Source organism: Sesamum indicum, linkage group LG12 (genome assembly GCF_026168435.1).
Source record: "Sesamum indicum cultivar Baizhima isolate 11 linkage group LG12, ASM2616843v1, whole genome shotgun sequence".
Classification (NCBI taxonomy): domain Eukaryota; kingdom Viridiplantae; phylum Streptophyta; class Magnoliopsida; order Lamiales; family Pedaliaceae; genus Sesamum; species Sesamum indicum.
The window spans coordinates 1,874,460-1,879,897 of NC_142668.1; the positions used below are offsets into that span (position 1 = coordinate 1,874,460).

Consider the following 5,438-nt stretch of genomic DNA (forward strand, 5'->3'; position numbering starts at 1 on the left):
ACTTGAAGCAAGATTTGGAGATAGTAATGGGCCCATGTTGTACGATATTCAAAGGAGGATTTCATCTCTTTCACAAGGAGACATGACAATTTCGGCCTACTTCACTAAACTAAAAAAACTGTGGGATGAACTCGCTCACTTGGACCCGCTGCCAAACTGTTCGTGTGATGCCAGCAAGTTGTTGGCAAGCCAAGAATCGTCAAGACAACTTATACAATTTTTTATGGGACTCGAAGATACTTATGACCATATTAGAAGTCAGATTTTACTCATGGAACCTCTACCAACTATTGGCAAAGCATATTCAATGCTGTTACGTATTGAAAAACAAAGACAAGTTCACATTGCTGCACCTGAAGATGGAGCCATGAATGCAAGAATTTCTGAAGGAAGAAGGCAGTTTGCAAATCAGAACAGAGAAAAGGGAAAGGGAGGACTTGACAAGAAGTCACAATATTGTGATTATTGCAAGAGGAGTGGACACACTAGGAGTTCGTGCTTCAAATGGACAGGCTTTCCTGAATGGTATAAGACCCTTCTTGATCAAAAGAAAATTGAAAAAGGGTCTTCCAACAGGGTATTCAATGCAAGTGCAGAAGAGAGATTGCAGAAGTATGACTCTAATCTTGAAATTTCAGACTTAATCAAAATGGAGGTCAAACGAGCTATGAATGAGCAGAGATACATGCCAGAACCTGCTGCCAATATGATAGAATACCAAGATTTCACAGGTAATACACTTGCTTTATTCAATACCACTGCATCTTCTATTAACCAATGGATAATAGATAGTGGCGCATCCACTCATATGTGCTGTGAATTGAGACTATTATCTGATCCAAAGGCCCTTAACTCACCTATACATGTTAAATTGCCTGATGGGACTGTGAAGAAAGTAAACTGGACAGGTAAAATACAATTAACTAAAGAAATCATCCTTAATGAGGTGCTTTATGTACCTACTTTCAAACATAACTTGTTGTCTGTGAGTAAGGCATGCTATGATAACTCTCTTAGGATAACCTTTACCAATAATAAATGTCTTTTGCAGGACCATGTGACCATGAAGATTTTGGCTGTAGGTAACTTAGTTGGAAGACTATACATGCTAAATAGAGGGACCTGCAGCCACATTACAGAACTTAATGAGACAAAACAGATACATGATTTACATTGTATGAAGGCTCTTGCATCTGATGTGGATCTATGGCATAAGAGATTAGGACATACCAGTGTTGATGTCCTGAAGCATACTGTTCTCTTCAAAAATTCAAATGTTACATTGAACATATGTGATGTATGCCCATTGGCAAAACAACATAGATTACCATTTCATTCTAGTTACTCTAATACTCTAAAAACTTTTGAATATGTTACACGTAGATGTATGGGGACCTTATAGAGAATATTCTATATCAAATTCTCAGTTCATGCTTACCATTGTTGATGATTTTAGTAGAGCCACCTGGATATTTTTGATGACTTACAAGGATCAAGTTGTTTCTAAGCTAAAAATGTTTTGTTCTTTAATCCAAACTCAGTTTAATAAACGGATTAAAAGAATTAGAACGGACAATGGTACAGAATTCACTAATCAGGCTTGCCAAGAATTATTTCATCAATTGGGAATCATTCATGAAAAAACTTGTGTATATACACCACAAAAAAATGGAGTGGTGGAAAGAAAACATCAACATTTACTCCAAATTGCTAGAGCCTTGCTTTTCCAAGCAAAGATGCCTTTAAAGTTTTGGACAGAGGCACTTCTTACTGCAGCCTATTTAATAAACAGACTACTTACTATTACATTGAAATGGAAAACACCCTTTGAACTTTTGTACAACAAACCTGCCACATATGCTCATCTAAAAACTTTTGGTTGTTTGTGCTATGCCTCTAACAATCTTCCCAATAAAACCAAGTTTGATTCCAGGAGTTATAAATGTGTGTTCTTAGGCTATGCATACAGACAGAAGGGATACAAAGTCTACAACCTAGAAACTGAGACTATTCTTATTAGTAGAGATGTTAGCTTTTATGAAAATGTATTTCCTTTTGAATCCATGAAATGCACTGATATGTCATGTCCTCTACCCATTGTCGCTATACAAGATGATATTTTCAAAGAAAATGACATTGAAACTGATGTCACTACTGAAACCAAAACTTCTACATTACAAGAGCCACAGGTAAGAAAATCCACCCGGATTACATCAAAGCCTTCTTGGCTTAATGATTTTGTGTGCACTTCATCCATTACTGAATCTGAACCTATTCACATTAACTCTGTAGCACCTAGAGATAGGTGTTCTTTGGATTGTTCGTCTGCCTTACAGGAACCAAAAACATATAAGGAAGCTCAACACATCATGGAATGGAGGGAAGCCATGAAGGCAGAGATCAATGCACTTGAAGCTAATGGTACTTGGGATTTGGTTAAGGCTACTGAAGGGCAAAGAACTATAGGGTGTAGGTGGATTTACAAAACAAAGGTAAGACCTGATGGGACTGAGAGAGACACAAAGCTAGGCTTGTTGCTAAGGGATATAGTCAAGTGAAAGGAGAGGATTATACCGATTGTTTTGCACCTGTGGTAAAACCTGTAACCATGAGGATATTCTTAGCTACTGCAGTGACAAAAGGGTGGCCTATACATCATTTGGATGTTAATAACGCTTTCCTGCATGGCTCTCTGAAAGAAAACATATACATGGATCCTCCCGAAGGATTAGTGGTTGAACCTGGTTTTGTGTGCAAATTGAAGAAGTCTCTCTATGGTTTGAAACAGGCGTCAAGGGAATGGAACACCAAATTCACAGAAAGAATGAAAGCTTATGGCTTTAGACAATCTAAATATGATTATTGCTTATTCAAGAAACCTTTGAAGCACGGTTACATTGTGTTATTAGTATATGTTGATGATATACTATTAACTGCACCTACTGATACAGATTTGATGAATGTCAAGAAGTACTTGGACGATATGTTCACTATCAAAGATTTAGGAACGGCCAAATATTTCCTTGGCATTGAGTTTACTAACTCCTCACAAGGTTTATTAGCTACACAGCACAAATATGTTACTGACATTGTAAAAGATATGGGTTTAATGCAGTCAAAGATCAAGAACACACCTCTCCCCGTTGGTGTTAAACTTAGCTCACAGGACAGTGATCCATTGCCTGACCCATCTGGATATCGTAGGCTGGTTGGGAGATTATTGTATTTGAATCTTACTAGGCCAGACCTATCATATAGTGTGCAGCAACTAAGCCAATATTTGCAGACACCTTGCCAAATTCACTGAGAAGCAGCTGTACATTTGGTGAAATACTTAAGGGGTTGTGCAGACACAGGTTTGTTCTTTCCACTTCAGAATAAATTAAATCTAATAGCCTTTTCTGATGCAGATTGGGGAGGGTGCCTACAAACCAGAAAATCGCTGACTGGTTTTTGTGTGTTTTTGGGAGAAACTCCAATTTCGTGGAAAACGAAGAAACAAGTGACTGTTTCCAGATCCACAACCGAAGCTGAATATCGCAGCCTTGCGTCTACTGTTTGTGAGCTAGTTTGGATCACTTCCCTGTTACGAGAGTTCGAGATTGAAGTAGGACTGCCAATTCCTTTATTTTGCGATAACAAAGCAGCTATACATATTACAGCCAATCCTGTCTTCCACGAAACAACGAAACATCTCGATATAGATTGCCACATTGTGAGGGAGAAATTCAAACAAGGACTGGTATTGCCCACACATGTTAAAGCAACTGATCAAGTTGCTGACATATTCACTAAGTCTTTGCCTGCGCCAGCTTTTCAAGTCATGAAGTCCAAACTGAAGCTAATGTCTTTGCCATCACCTCCAGTTTGAGGGGGGGATGTTGGAATTGTAGTGTTAGAGCTTGTAGTCGTCTTTTGAGAAAAACGTTTTTCTTTTCTTTCTTTTGCTCCTTAGCGTTTCTTTTAGTACAGCAGTTTAGTTTTGTCTTTCTCTCTCATTTTTCACTCTCTATTTAAAGAGATGTGCTGAGACTCTGTTCGATATATTTTTTTTGATTTCAATAATGAATCCTTCTTCCTGCTACAAATTGCTGATTCTTCTTTGTTTACACTTTGACTGATTTCTTGTTCTTGAATGGCTTTGCCTGTTTTTTAACACGCATGCTAGAACTATTCAACTACATCATGCAATTGCTAGAAAAAAAATAACCTAACCTTGAAACATAAAATCTGCAACACGAGAGCGCGAAAGTAATTACGAAATTAGAAACAGAGTAACAAATAAAATTAGACAAAGAAAGAAAATTACTCACAGCGTCACGAAAATCGGTATCTAGCTGCTGAATGACGAGAACGAAGCTTCTAGAAACTTTATGAAGCATAGAGTAACAAAATGCCCAGTGCGGCTCCGTTGGGATCTGCTTCTCCGCCCTTCTAGCCACCAGCTTCAGCTTCAGCTTCACCATCGGATAGAAATCATCTGTGAAAAAGTGGTAAATAGCATAAAAGCAACTCCATCATGAGCCAAACATATTAAGGCAGGCAAGTATTCAGTACATGAAGAAAACATACAACAATCTCTTTCAAGCAATTTATCAAACAAGTAGCAAACACTCAAATATTTTCTCTAATTTCAAGTTGCCACTCAATCATCAACTTATATGAATACATACAGAAATCTATTTCAACATTAAGCTAATCAAGAAGGTAAAAAATAAGGGAAAATAAAAAATAAATAGGAGATTGAAAGCGATAACTAAGTAAAAGAAAAACTAACATTTTTGTTCGAATTGTTCTTTCCTCCACCGGCCACCCACAAATAGCTGCGCAATAGACCGGCGAGTTGTTGACGGCAGCACAGCGAGAAAGGAAGAACAACTTCTACGTGACTACAGGGGTAACTTGCAATTGAAATTGTGGATTTTGAGGTTTAATTTTATTTTTACTGACAATAATAATTTTTAAAAAATAATATCTATAAAAAAACCAAAAAGAATACAAAATTTATTTTTAATTTTTCTTTTTATAAAAAATATGAAATAAAGATGGAAATAACGACAGAATCAAAGACGGAAATAAAAAAAAAAAAATTTTGAATCCATCTTATTCCGTCTTAGATTTTGAGAATCTAAGACGGAAATATTCCATCTTAATTTTTTTGTTTATTATCAAGTCAAAGACGGTATCAAAGACGAAATACTTTTATATTTTTAATTTTTTCCCAAAAATTCCTATTCGTGAAAAATTCAGTCAATATAAAGATTTATTTTATAATTTTAAGACGGAAACGTTTTTCATCGTTAAATCCGTCTTTGAAAGGTTAAATTTTTTCACGGATATGTTTCCGTCTTTGATTTCCGTCTCTGATAGCCTGCTCTCTTGTAGTGACATAAAGTTATTTCTTTTATTTTGTATTGGCTAAGTTGGGCCAGATGCAT

At 36.6% G+C, this 5,438-nt stretch overlaps 1 long non-coding RNA gene across 1 annotated transcript; it reads right to left on the reverse strand.

Moving 5' to 3' along the window:
• Nucleotides 1–4,191: 4,191 nt before the first annotated feature.
• On the reverse strand, nt 4,192–4,959 carry LOC148784612 (uncharacterized). The gene is made up of 3 exons (XR_016063266.1): nt 4,778–4,959; nt 4,314–4,480; nt 4,192–4,230 (listed from the first exon to the last, which is right to left on the reverse strand). It is a non-coding gene; the product is annotated as an uncharacterized LOC148784612 (long non-coding RNA).
• Nucleotides 4,960–5,438: the final 479 nt, after the last annotated feature.